The sequence below is a fragment of the Protopterus annectens genome, chromosome 2.part1 (genome assembly GCF_019279795.1).
Source record: "Protopterus annectens isolate FY-2018-M chromosome 2.part1, PAN1.0, whole genome shotgun sequence".
Lineage (NCBI taxonomy): Eukaryota > Metazoa > Chordata > Ceratodontiformes > Protopteridae > Protopterus > Protopterus annectens.
Window position 1 is genome coordinate 1,111,126,695 of NC_056729.1, and position 14,109 is coordinate 1,111,140,803.

Below are 14,109 nucleotides of genomic sequence, written 5' to 3' on the forward strand. Positions count from 1 at the left end.
ATGTACCTGAGCACTGGCGACAGCAACAGTGGTCCCACTCCACAAAGGGGAAATTCAACTGACCCAGGTAACTACCGCCCCATAAGTTTGACCAGCCTGGTCTGTAAGGCTATGGAAAGGATCATCATGGAACTCATAAATGGCGACATTGGTGATCTGCAGACCCTTGATCCCACACAGTTCGGTTTTGTAAAAGGCAGATCCTGCCTCTTAAACCTGGTTGACTTCTTTGAGACAGTCACTAGTGCCATCGATGAGGGCAAGGCTGTCCACACTGCCTATTTGGACTTGGCTAAGGCCTTTGACACAATACCACACTCTGGCATCATCGACAAGCTCAGCAGCCTAAATGTAAATCCATATGTCACAAGATGGGTAGCAAATTGGCTAAAAAACAGAACCCATAAGGTTAAAATTGCTGGAGCCATGTCAGACTCAAAACCCGTCACAAGTGGTGTCCCACAGGGCTCAGTCTTGGGTCCACTCCTATTCGGCATTTATTTTTCAGATGTGAAAGCAAACATGGAAGGATTATGGCTGACAAAGTTTGCAGATGACTGCAAACTGGGCGCCATAGTGGATTCACCTGCTGACACACACATCCTACAGAAAGGTCTCACTGAAACGGACAACTGGTGCCGGAATCATGGCCTCAAACTTAACGCCAAAAAATGCATAGTCATCCCCTTTGGGAAAAGCAAAGTACCCACAAACTATCATGTAGACAATAACCCACTGAATACAGAAGATGTAATCAGAGACCTGGGGACTCAAGTCGATAGTGACCTCTCCTTTGACAACCATGTTGCCAAAGTGGTCAGAAAGACTTTCTACCTAGCCCATCTCATCATGAAGGGATTCTCATCCAGATCAAAGGAGGTCATTGTACCTCTGTATTCCTCCCTCATCAGGCCCATGATCGAATATAATGCTCCATTTGGGATGTATCTCACCCGGCACATGCAGCAACTGGAAAGACCCCAGAAGTACCTCACCAAGAGGATCATAGGTCTAAAACATGTGCCTTATCCAGCTAGATTAAAGAAACTCCAGCTCTATTCAGTAGCATACCGCCTGCTCAGAGGTGATTTGTGCCTAACATACAGGGCCATGTCCAACCAGGAATTGATGGACATGCTCCATCTCAAAAATCCAAATCCACCAGAACCACACGAGCTAAAGATTTCAACCTCTGCACAAATATGAATAGGACATGCTGGAGGGATAGATTCATAACACAGAGGTTACCCATACTCTGGAACAAAATCCCAGTTCACGTGAGACAGAGCCCTTCATTGGCACTGTTCAAGAAAAATCTCGATGCATGGATGGGAGATCGCAAGTTTACCCCGGGAGTGACCTCAGTGTCACTACTAGACAGAGGTATAGTTTACTAAATAATGGGGTTCCACATGTGTCACTACTAGAGAGGCGCAACTACATAGTATGGGGTGGCGTAAAGCCACATCACTGTTGGCTAGGCTTGTAAATGCCCCCGGGCAGATAGCCTAGTACACTACTATGAAACTATGAAACTATGAAAATATTCTGACAAAGTACTTTATAATGAGTTTTTAAAATCTGCCAAGTTGTTGAACTCCTCAAAACTATGTTCCCAATTACCTCTCTCATTCCTATCACACCTCATCATTTGATGTTTGCCTGGAGGAATACCTATGCAAACACTTCCAAGCAAAGATCCTAAACTTTCTGGACTTTTTTTGCATCTGAGGGAGCTATACAGATGTCCTGCCATTGTTTCCTTGTAAATTGTATTTCCAGTCTCTTACCAATCTTTTCTAACTCCTCTGATCGACTTTTATGGTTATCATACAAGATTGTATATGCCCCATCTCTTTTTAACAGCTGCTTCTGTTCTACACTCAACTAAAAACTTTAGCAGAGCTACTCCTATTTAGCATTCCCCTGTCCTTTTTTCTCTGTCTATATTCTGATTTGGAAGGGAGGGTACACTCTAACTTGCAGTCCAAACTTGTGCTTCACCTCATTCCACTCTTATTAACTTTCCCTCTAGTTATTTGCTCCCAGTGCCTTAATTCCTTTACTTATTTTCTCCAGTAAATCCAGCCCGTGCTTGCCTATTTTCTATACCCTATTTGCAGTCATCACTACTAGCAAAATCTCCTGTCTCCATTCTCATTTTGGCTTAGTTCTTAGAACACTTTTGCTACTTAATGAACATATTATCTTGTATGGTTGTTTTTATTCTCTTTAAAGACCTGCATACAAAGTCTTGCTCTCTCTCATCCCACCAGTTTCATCATCATCATCCCTTTCCAATTTGTTTTATAACCTTCTACTTGTGTTATGCATATGAGCCTTGACTGAATAGCTCTGAAGTATCCCTTCAAATCAGGTAATCTTACACCACTTTGTTCTATGGACAGAATCAACATATCCCAGTTAACTCTTGCCCTCTTTCTCTACTTAATTCAACACTTTTATTATCACCAACAATTTCTCCTCTGGTTAATAAAAGTATGCCTGACCTGTGAATAAAACTTGTTGTTGTGTCTTTCGGCTTATCCCGGTTAGGGGTCGCCACATCGGAACTCCGGTCCACTAATGTTTGGTAGTGGATTTTTACGTGCCGAGTTACCAGCCTGACGCACAACCTTCAACAAAGGCACGCCCATTCACTCATGCCTCCACACAGAAGATGCTCTAGCTGAGAATCGAACGGGACAACGTCTTGCTGTGAGGCGACAACGCTACCGCAGCACCACTACCGCGGGGACTGACCTGTCAATAAAACTAAAGGCAGTAAAAACATTTTCATTGCTTGTATCTTACAATCAGTAATCAAGAGCTCCCAGTTTCTCAGTTTTTGTATTATCTTTTATTTAGGATCTTCCCACATATCCTTAGCTGCTGTAACAAGAATATTTTTTAATCGATACACCAAAAAACTTCATCTTATTTTCCTATAAATATGGGTATTGCTGGAGAAACTTATGCATGGGTACACAGTTTAATGATACAGCTTTTGTTTTATCTTCATAGTTTAATAAAGATAAATCAAAGGCTATGTATCATTAATTTTGCATCATGAAAAAATTGAAACTGTCTTAAGATGCCCCACAACACTAAAATGTCATTTTCTGGATTGTTCAACTACAAAATAATATCATCTGCAAAAGCAGCTAACTTTTCTTGATTACTGTACCATTTACATTCCTGAATGTGTGTCCTTTATTTTCTTTGACAATGGTTCTAAATATGAGGCAAATAAAGGGGGAAAGAGGTCACCCCTGCCTTATTCTTCTATTCAAACAGCCTATTGGAAGGGAAGTCTTCTACCTTAATTCTTGCCTCTGTCACTTCATATATATCTTAATTAACCATGTAGCTCTATCAGGGAATGCAAATGATGCCACTGTCCTACTCAAAGTTCCAGGGGACTCTCCTGAATGCTTCTGCTGCATCAAGACCCACCAGCAACAGAGGCATTTTCTTACATTCTGCTTTCTTCTGGATCATCATTGTTCTATTAACATAATCAAATGTTTGCCTTCCTTCCACAAATCACACAGATCTATATCAATTTAGACAATGTTATATCTATAATGGCTAAGAGAACGATGTACTTTATAATCATGGTTTAATATTCACATGGGTCTCTACACGTGCCTTCTTCTAACTCTTCTATTTTTTGAAACAACTCTTTTAAGAGAAGCTTCATGCTTAGCCAGCTTTTCCTCATTTCAACATCTAACTTTTTTAATTTTATCAGTTCGTGTGAACAGCTAAAGCTTCTTCGATTTTTTCCAGCCTTTTGTTAATTGAGTAGATAAAGTGTTTATTTTAAACACCCATCAGTGTATTTTATTTTTTTTCCCCACTAAACTACTGAAAGCCGTCTCTTACACCAAAGCTAAAAGTTGAACCACTTTTTGCTGAAGAGCTGCAAGACTCTTCCCAGTCACAGTTTGCTCTTCTCTTTTTCTGGTTAATTTTCCGTCAGTTTCTCCAATTTTCTTCTTCTTTGCTGGCATCTGGGCAATGTAATTACCAGCCTGTAACTGAGTTTTCCCTAATCTGACAATTTCACTAGCCTTTTTGTCACCATTTCTGTTTTCATACTGGTACAGTTGAAATCAGACTGCAGTGGTGGTACTGCAGTAGTGTTGTCGCCTCACAGATAGAAGTTGCCCGTTCGATTCTCAGAGCGTCTTCTGTGTGGCGACATGTGTGAATAGGCGTTCCTTCGTTGAAGGTTGTGCATTAGGCCCGGCAAGCCAGCACGTAAAACTCTACTGCCAATCATTAGCGGACCGGAGTTCCGCTGTGGCGACCCCTAACCGGGAAAAGCCGAAAGACACAAACAAACAGTTGAAATCAGCCTGTTGATCAGTGTGCAGCCACTTGGAAATCCCACTGGTCAAAACGAAGGTTAAGGGTTTTTGGCAGCCTATCCCAAACAAACAGATGATGTCATACTCTATGTTGGTGTGAACGACTTGAGATATACCTCTCTGGACTATATGAACAGAGACATGACTGAGCTCTCGGACTATGCGTCTCACGCAGGTATGTCCCAACCCTTAAGCAGCATTTTACCTTCACTCAGGATGATGCCTCAATACAAACAGAAAATGACTGATTCAATAATTAGCTTAGCTTATGGTGTCATTCTAAGGGGATCCAGTATCTGTCAGCCTGGGATGATCGACAGACCTCGATGCTTTGCCAGACATAGTCTTCATGTGTCACCCCAGGGATTTCGGCTACTGGTCACATTTTAGTAAAAAAACAGGCAGAAAATGTATAGTTTTATGTATATGTTTATATATATATGTGTGTGTATGGTATGTGCATATATACTTGTATATCAATTTTTAAATGATTTTATATAACTTTTTTACATATACATATGCATTGTTATAAAGTGTATATTGTAATATGGGGTATCATTACTATTCTTTGATAGGCTGGCTGTAATCATGTGTCTTTTAAGAACTCCTATTTAAATGTTGTATTTTTTACTTTCATGATAGTAGCACTGAGGAAGGGTGTTTGTGACAAGAAAGCTTTGCAATAAACGTTGGCTTTTGTCTTTTGGCATTGGATTCTTGAGTCTGAATTTAGGCTACTGGCCAAGGCTCTTCCTCACCCATAGTGCCTTTTTTAGGCAGTGTCTCAAGGACACAACCCCAGCTTAAAAACCCCATCTAAAAACAACCTCAAGGTTATGCTGCTAAATGCTAAGAGTCTTAACACAAAACTGCACTCACTGGAAGCAGTCCTCACCTTGGAAGACGCAGACATTTGTGCAGTCACAGAGACAGGTTCAAGGCTGTGGAGAGCACCCCAGCCATACCGGGGTTACACCTCCTTCCACACGTTCAGACCACAAAGTGAAGGTGTAAAAACTGAAGGAGGCAGTGTATCAATATTCATTAACTATAAATACACCTCCAGATTGGTTAAACAGTACGATTCCCGGAGATACTTCAGGTGCAATTAACTGTTGGTAAAACACCTATTCAAGTCATTGCCAGCTACAGGACCCCCCTCCATTAATCAGGACACCCACTCTGCCTATTTGGATCTACTTGAGTCTATCAAGATACATCTGAACATTATGATTTTGGGCGACTTCAACTACCCATCCATTGACTGCATAAAACACTCGTGCTCAAACTTGCCCAAAGGTTCCTCAACTTTAACTCCAATGCCCTGGGACCACCTGGTTGACACTCCAACAAGGGTTGCCAACATCCTGGATCTGGTGCTTACCAATATGGGGGACCACTGTAGCACCCCCACTATGAGGTCTTCCCTGGTGAGATCTTGTCACAAATCAGTCTCATTCGAAGTAACTATCACACCTGTATAACTGCACTGACTCAGCCGTACCAAATAGGACCAAAACAAGCTCCTCAAGGCAGAGGAAACCTGCCTGGTGAACAACTGCCATTAAAAGGCTTTACAACAAGAGGAAGAAATTGCTGTCTAAGAGTAAGAGGCAACGAGCCCTAAACTGGAAACACTCCCTCCTCAGCTTAAACAAGTGAATAAGACTTCTTGTTAAGTCCTCCAATACAAACTACGAATCAAAATTAGCTTCTTCAACTAAGGACAACCATAAGGCATTCTTTTGTTACATCCATAACCTAAAAGAAAATGCCCAGATTTATGCCAAACTGGTAGTTAATGATACTACATATACTAAGCCTGTGGACATAGCTAACCTGATTGAAGACAGGTTCTCTGAAAACTTTACTCCCCTGTTCCCACCACACGTACCTCATGACATCCTTACCACCTGTCCTTTACCTTGCATCTCTAAACAGCAGGTTGTAAATGCCCTCTCTAAGGCCAAAAACACAGCATCTATTGGACCTGATAACATTCCAGGCTATGTCCTACATGGGCTTCAACAAGAATTAGCAACATTATTGTGTACTCTCTGCAATCATAGTCTAAGCACTGGCTTTGTCCCAGCTGAATGGAAAATGTCTACAGTTATTCCCTTGCACAAAGGTAGCACTTCCACTGACCCCAGGAACTGTAGACCCATTAGCCTGACTAGCCTTATCTGCAAGGTCATGGAGCAAATCATCATGGACCTTATCAACAAAGATATAGGTAATCTCCAAACACTTGACCCTACTCAGTTTGGATTTGTCAAAGGGAGATCATGTCTGTTAAACTTGGTAGACTTCTTCAAAACAGTCACCAAGGCCCTGGACAAGGGGAAATCTATGTGCACAACCTACCTAGACTTAGCTAAGGTGTTTGACACTATTCCCCACTCAGGCATCATTGACAGACTCACCCAGCTAGGTATCAACCCTTTTATTGTTAGATGGGTCACTAACTGGATCACTGATAGAACCCATATAGTCAAATTAGAGGAATCCACCTCCAACAGCAGACTTGTAAAGCAGTGATTTTCCACAGGGATCAGTCCCCTGGGACCTCTACTGTTTGGAATCTATTTCTCTGAAGTACAAGCAAAAACTAAATGTCTGTGGCTGACAAAGTTTGCTGATGACTGCAAACAGAGTGATCATAGAATCTCCAAATTATGTCAACATCCTACTACAGGGTCTTACACAAACAAATGATTGATGCCAAAGTCATGGCCTTAAACATAATGCAAAAAAATGTACTATCATCCCTTTCAGTAGGAGCGATGTTTCAGCTAACTACCACATCAATAGCAACACCTTAAGTATGCACTCAGTGGTAAGAGACCTGGGCACACAGCTTGACAGCACCCTCACTTTTGACCACCATGTCTCTACAGTGGTAAGAAGGGCATTCTATATGGCTCATCTCATAAGTAAGGGCATTGCCTCCAGAAAAAGAAAAAGTTACAACCTCCCTGTATTCTTCCCTCATCAGGCCAATAACTGAGTACAACAACCCTTTTGGTACGTACCTTTCCAAGTACCTGCAGCAATTGGAGACCACAAAGGTTCCTCACAAAGAAAATTCAAGGTCTTCAGCATCTGTCCTATGCGGATCGTCTAAAATCACTGTCAGTTTATTCTGTTTCATACAGGCTATTCAGAGGCAATCTCTGTCTTGCATACAAGGCCATCTCTGACCCTGCTTTACTGGAAATGTTGCATAGCCCTAAGTCAAATAGTGCACGGGCTACTCACTGTAAAGACCTTAACCTGGTATGTGACATTAACAGAACCTGCTGGAGGGACAGATTTGTTTCCCAGAGGTTACCAGACCTTTGGAACAGACTCCCACTTCATGTCAAACAGAGCACCCCACTGGCGCTCTTCAAACACAATCTGGATGACTGGATGGATAACCGTAAATCCACTCTGGGGGGTACCACCTATGTCCCTCTTGGAAAGGGGCAACAGGTGTTGATCATGAAAATAAGGGTATTACTTGGCTAGGCTTGTAAAGACCCTAGGGCCATTAGCCTAGTAATTTCCTATGAAAACCATGGACCAAAACTTAATGCCAAGAAATGTATAATCCTATTCTTTTGCAAGCACGGCTCCCCCAGTTACTATCACACTGACAATATCTCGCTGAAAATTGACCTCGTAGTTTCAGATCCGGGAACCTATGTTGACAAGGAAGTGTCCGATTACCACATAAACACTATTGTAAGGAAATGCTTTTTCACTGCATAGCTTATATCTAAAGGTATGACGCCTAGATCCAGGGAGGTAATTGTTACACTATTACGCGCTCATTAGGCCGATCATGTATTATGATGCCGCTTTCGGTATGTACCTGTCCAAACACTTATCAGAACTGCAACCATCACAATTCTTTCTCAAAAAAAAAACATAAAAACTATGCAAACTGCATAAGTGTTCTGTCTCTTCTCGGTGGTATACAGGCTATTGAGAGGCAACCTCTACCTCACATACGGAGCCTCAACACACACTATTCTGTCTCACCTATTGACATTAGCAAGTCCAGTGGACCCACTCAAGAAACTTGCATCTTTTTTTTGCAAAATTAGCAGAGCATGTTGGAGGAGAAGGTAAGTATTACAGAGAATACCACTCATATGGAACAGCCTTCCACTCTACATAAAGCATAGTACTTCTCTTACTCTATTCAAACAATTTAGATGAATGGATGGATAACAGTAAATTCACCACACCCTCTCCCATTTAGCAGCGTTGACCCTCAAAAGGGCAGGGTAGCCATACAATTACTTTCAACATAATAGTGTAACAATTACCTCCCTGGATCTAGGCCAGTTTTTGGATATTCATATTGCAAACTTTAAGGGCTAATTACCAAGGGATACGATATTCACAGATAAATAGCCTAATAAGTATATATGAACCTATGATGTTGTTTGAGGGTGCTACTGTGCAACTGCCAAGGAGACTGAAGATGTTCAGTAGTTTTGGTTGTGAATTAGGGATCATTAACACATCCACCAATCAGTAATGATTAGAATTGGGACCATTCAGCTCTTTTTGCTAAGACAGACCAAGAAAGGTGGTATCCAACCATAGAGTGTTGGGGAGGATAATGCTGATTAGATGCACGTGTTGTATGTAGCAAGATTGTAAGGTTGTGGAAGGGGCAAGAGATGTACAAGGAAAACTACTGCGAAATATACCTTATCTAGGGCTTTTTGGAGTACACAAGCAGAAGGGAGGAGCCAGAGATGAATGAATCGAAATCCAACTGCTGGTCGGAGAAGTAAGATGGATGATAGCTGAGGCTTAGATGGGAGGGGATCTGGAGGTCTATACAAAGAGGAGCAATGATTTGAATGCAAAAATTATTGAAGGGACATGCATAATGGCTCAAGATGGAAGGGAGAGCTCAGAGACTGTCAGATCGATCAACTTAAAAGGTAAGAGGGAATGATGCAACAGTAGAAGTTTTAATCGCTGTGGATTAAGAATAGCAGACCAAGAACATGTGCAGGGAATAACACTGTTAGGATTGACTGTACCTAACCTGAAGTAGCCATGTGAATGACAAGAGGGGAAGAAAAGGGGTACCCCAAGTCTTGCATGATGGTGAATACAAATATATAGCAAAATATGTAAGGGGAGGATAGTTTGGGGAAGGAATAATGCTTAAATTATGTACAAGGTAAGAGCGAGTAGAAATGTAACGATTATTTTGTTATTTTCTAATAATGACGCAAGTACTATGTATTTGTGATACAAGCACTAGGCAAAATACTATAAGTTATAGAAGAAAAATGTGGAATGACCATTATATGTGAAACTCTCTGTTAAATGCTATTGGTTAGCTTTTGTTATATATACAGCAACAAAAATGATAAAAATAAAAAAAAACATACATTTGTAATGTTCCTGCCTGCTACACTTTGGTTTAGGAATGAACCAGCTGTACAGATGTGCTTTTTTCTGCAAACTTGGAAGATGTAAACTCATAAAGGCCTTGACAATGACCAGAGTTTGATTAGTGACTCCGGCACTGGAAGTACCAAGTGTTGGGAAAAATGAGACTGAGCAGGGAAGTAGTCCCAGTCAGCGGACCACCACAAAATAAAATGAAGGCGTGCAAGGCAACAAGGTAGTCTCACTCATTACAGTGCATCTAAAAGCACACATATGAATGGCACGGGGGCAATGTCAGCCCTACAGTGATGTGATTGCTTTTATCAGCCACTATATGAAGGGTTACAGGATATAGCAAAGTAAACCCCTGTTGATTGCCTGGATGGCCTAATATGATCATCTTTCACCTATTCAGGGAATTAATGGGACAGCTGATTATGGGAGGGCAGGCAGTAGAGAATTATAACTAATTTAAAGAAAGGAAAAAAAAATGATTTCTAGCCAAAATCCAGTACCTTACTTTGGAACTGATGCAACATAAACCTGTTATTACTGCTGTTTAACACTGTCATTTATTAGATACTGACGATTAACTTTATAGCAAAGGAAAAATGTTTTACAGTGACTAGCAAGCTTGTCTATTTACACAATTCAGTTTTATAGATTTAGCGACTAGGAGGCTAGAAGATTCAGCGTTTCATTACGGCTGTTAGAATAGGATCGTTTTTATAACATCATGGTGAAAAAAATTTTAAAGCGACTAGCAAGCTTATCTGTTTACTGTACTGATATAGCAACTAGAAGGCTAGCATGTACAACTGTTTAAATATGACTGTTGGCATAGTATGGTTTTACAATAGGAACTGCATTGTGATTAAAGATACGCAAGTAGCAGCTTTAGTTACTACTTACTTATAGGAGTACAATATTATTAGCTATGGATACTAGTCAGTACTGAATTGTCTTAAACATTGTAAATAATATTGGCGTGTCTTGAGCATAAAACGCTGCACTGTTACAGTATTTTTGTACCTGAAACTACCTGTATGTTGCTTGACTACTGAATAGTGATCAGGAAACTATCTGAAATGCTGCTTTAATTTAGCAGTTGGGGCACTGCAACTCCCTTAATTTAAGAAACTGCTTTACTTTTAAACTAGTCAGTCATGTTTTTTAATTAATCTTTCCCCATCAGGTACTATCCCCTCTAACAGCTGTCCTGCAAGGTTTGTATTAAAAGAAGGACGTTACTCAGTGGAAACTTAAGCTGAAAACCTGCTCTGAACTGCCCCTCGACCAAACAGACCTGCTATGGTTACTGTCTCTAAATTCTCTCTGTTTGTACCACAGTTGCTGACCTGGGTCTATAGCACTATTAGGTAGCTCTAATTACTGAACCAACCCCTAGAACTATAATATTTTGGCTAAAATCTATGTAACTATCCCTGAGAATACTGGATGCCTACACATGTATTTCCCCTATATTAAGCATTAAACTGCAAGCAAAACAGAAAAAGTATTACAAACCCCTAATTTGAGAAAGGTACACTTTAAGCAGTAAAATAAAACATAAAAAGTCTTATTTTATATCCCCTACTATAAAATCCCAGCATACTTACCTATATTTGCAGGCTCTAAGATCCTTGTGTCTGGTTTAGTCCTGCTGCGCTCGGGCTCGCTTCGCACCCCTCCCTGCCCCCAATTCCCACCCGCCCACACTGCTGCTAACTTTATAGCCACAAAGCCACACCCCTCCTATCTGAACCAATCAGTATTTTACTCCAGCCCCTCACCTCCCCCCTCCATTTCCTATCTGATCCAATCAGTATTGTACTCTTCATTATAACCCAGCCCCTCACCCCACCCCCCCAGCATTTATTATCCATCCACCAAATCCTGGTGGCATTATAATTAATACATTAACTCTGCCTCCAACTATGTCACCATCCAAAACAATATCACTACTCTCTCTGCTATCCCTTATGTTAATTCCGTATCTCCTCTCCACTTATGAAAATCAGTATTACCTAGGATTTCACTACCCAAAATGTCAAACCACCCCAGTTTTGTCAAATATAGCAGGTCACCCATTAATTACTCCTATACCCAACTCCTTAATCACAATACACCATCAGGTATTAAATCTAGATACATCAGCTCAAAATCTAAACATTATCAAAAACATATAAAACAAATTCCTGAAGCTTACTTTAAACTTACACTATAGCGCCATCCATTGTGAGGTTATTCACCCAAACCCTGGCCCTTCCACTCTAGATAGCTCAACCTCATATGATAATAACCCTGCCAAATCACTATCTATAAATAGGTCATCCAACTCCCCTCCTGGTCTGCCATCTAAATATTAGAAGCATAAATGATAAGGTACATAACTTATATGCCCTCCTACAAGTCCAATCCCCTGATATTCTGTGCCTAACTGAAACTTGGCTAAAACCATCAACCTCAGATAATGAAGTTTTACCACCTGGGTATAATATACTTAGACTTGACCACACTACTAGGAAGGGAGGTGGGTTAGCTACACCAAATGTTACTTTAGACCCCATGCAACCACCCCAGGTCAATAAAGCAGAAATACTTTCTACCAAATTCCAGATTAACAAAAACAAATGTATAAATATCGTCTGCTTGTACATTCCCCCAGGGAATACTACCAATACCCTAGAAGACATCCTTTTTTTTGGTCTGCTCTTCATAAATTTTGTATTTTTCTGGCAATTCATTGAAAATTAAAGTCACTAAACAATGACATACTTTTGGGTTTCAAACTTTATATCTTTCAGAAAATGTGTGCGAATCCAAAACCTGTTATTCTTAGCAACTTTCTAAGTGTATAAGGACAATACATAAATTCTGCCCCTGATTTTGAGCCACAGTACCAGCATTATTTTTGTCTTTGTCCAGACTTCTTATGCTTAGAGGTTGAGTAGTATGCTTCATAATATGTGCATTAACTACGGTGAAACACAACTGGTAACTGACTGAAAAGCAAAGGTAACAGCCCAAAAAATAGAACTGGCTATAATTCTGCTATTTTGACAGCCAAGTAGATTGTGCCTGACCACAGATCACATAAGTGGTGTAATTAGTCATACTATTACTAATAATCATGTCTACAGAAGTAATACTTAAAAACCTGTAATTAAAAGGTAAAATATCCAAAAGGCATGGGAAACAACAAAGGTTGCAGACTTGGCACTTAAAAAATATGTGAGTCAATATTACCCTTCACATGCAGGAAGGTTTTGCTCTGCTGAACTGTCATAGGCAAGTGCACAGGATAAAAACATCACAGAAAGTAGAAGATTCATAGATTAGTACTAGGCTAACTGCCCTTCTGGGCCTTTTCAAGCCTAGCCAATTACCCCATGTGAGAATCAAACCCTACACCTTGTGTCTATAAGGTAAACACCTTAACCATTATGCCATCCTCCCAAAAATGACAAGAGTAGTTAAAATACATTAATTATGAAATAGGGCAAAGAAACAATGTATCACTTACCTGCTTAATGTCTGCAGAAAAGCTGCAACACATCAAGCCTACAGTGTATAGCTAAAGCACGACTTCCAACTTAGGAGAAAAGTAGTGCTTAACAGTAGATATTTGAATAATCACTGCGACAGTAGATTAAAATATATTGGGTTATGTCCCACTAAGGAAATAACAACTGGCCAGCTTCTAAAGTTTCAGGGAGCCTTCCACAAGCCGAAATTGTTAGCTTGAGCTGAAGTGACTAAATATCAGGTGTGGGCACCAAGCCCTTTAGAGTTTTCATGCCAACAAGAATAGGGACGTTAAAGCATTGAGAACGGCAATGTTAGGAAAAGAAAAATACATGTTGACACCCTGGCCAAAAAAACAAAACACATACTATACCTATACATATATATATAGATATTCATATCTACAGATATATATATATATATATATATTTATATATACACACACACACACGCACACCTATTTATGCACAACCCTTTTTCCCCATTTTTAAACAAACACATGCGCGCGCGCGCACACACACACACACACACACACACACACACACACATACCCATTTATCCACAACCCTTTTTTCCCCATTTTTAAACACGTGCACACACATGTGCATATATACATACATATATATATATATATATATATATATATATATATATATATATATATGTGTGTGTGTGTGTGTGTGTATGTATATATATACTAGGGCAACGACCACCAAGGCCTTTATAAGACTAGCTGTGCAATACAACCCAACTGTGTCCCTATGTATCAGAGGTATTTATTAGGAAGTGGGTATGT

At 40.3% G+C, this 14,109-nt stretch overlaps 1 protein-coding gene across 2 annotated transcripts in view; it reads right to left on the reverse strand.

Moving 5' to 3' along the window:
* SUPT3H (SPT3 homolog, SAGA and STAGA complex component) overlaps positions 1–14,109 on the reverse strand; it is a 3,063,171-nt gene that overhangs the window by 2,811,180 nt on the left and 237,882 nt on the right. The gene's annotated exons all lie outside the window — the stretch shown is intronic.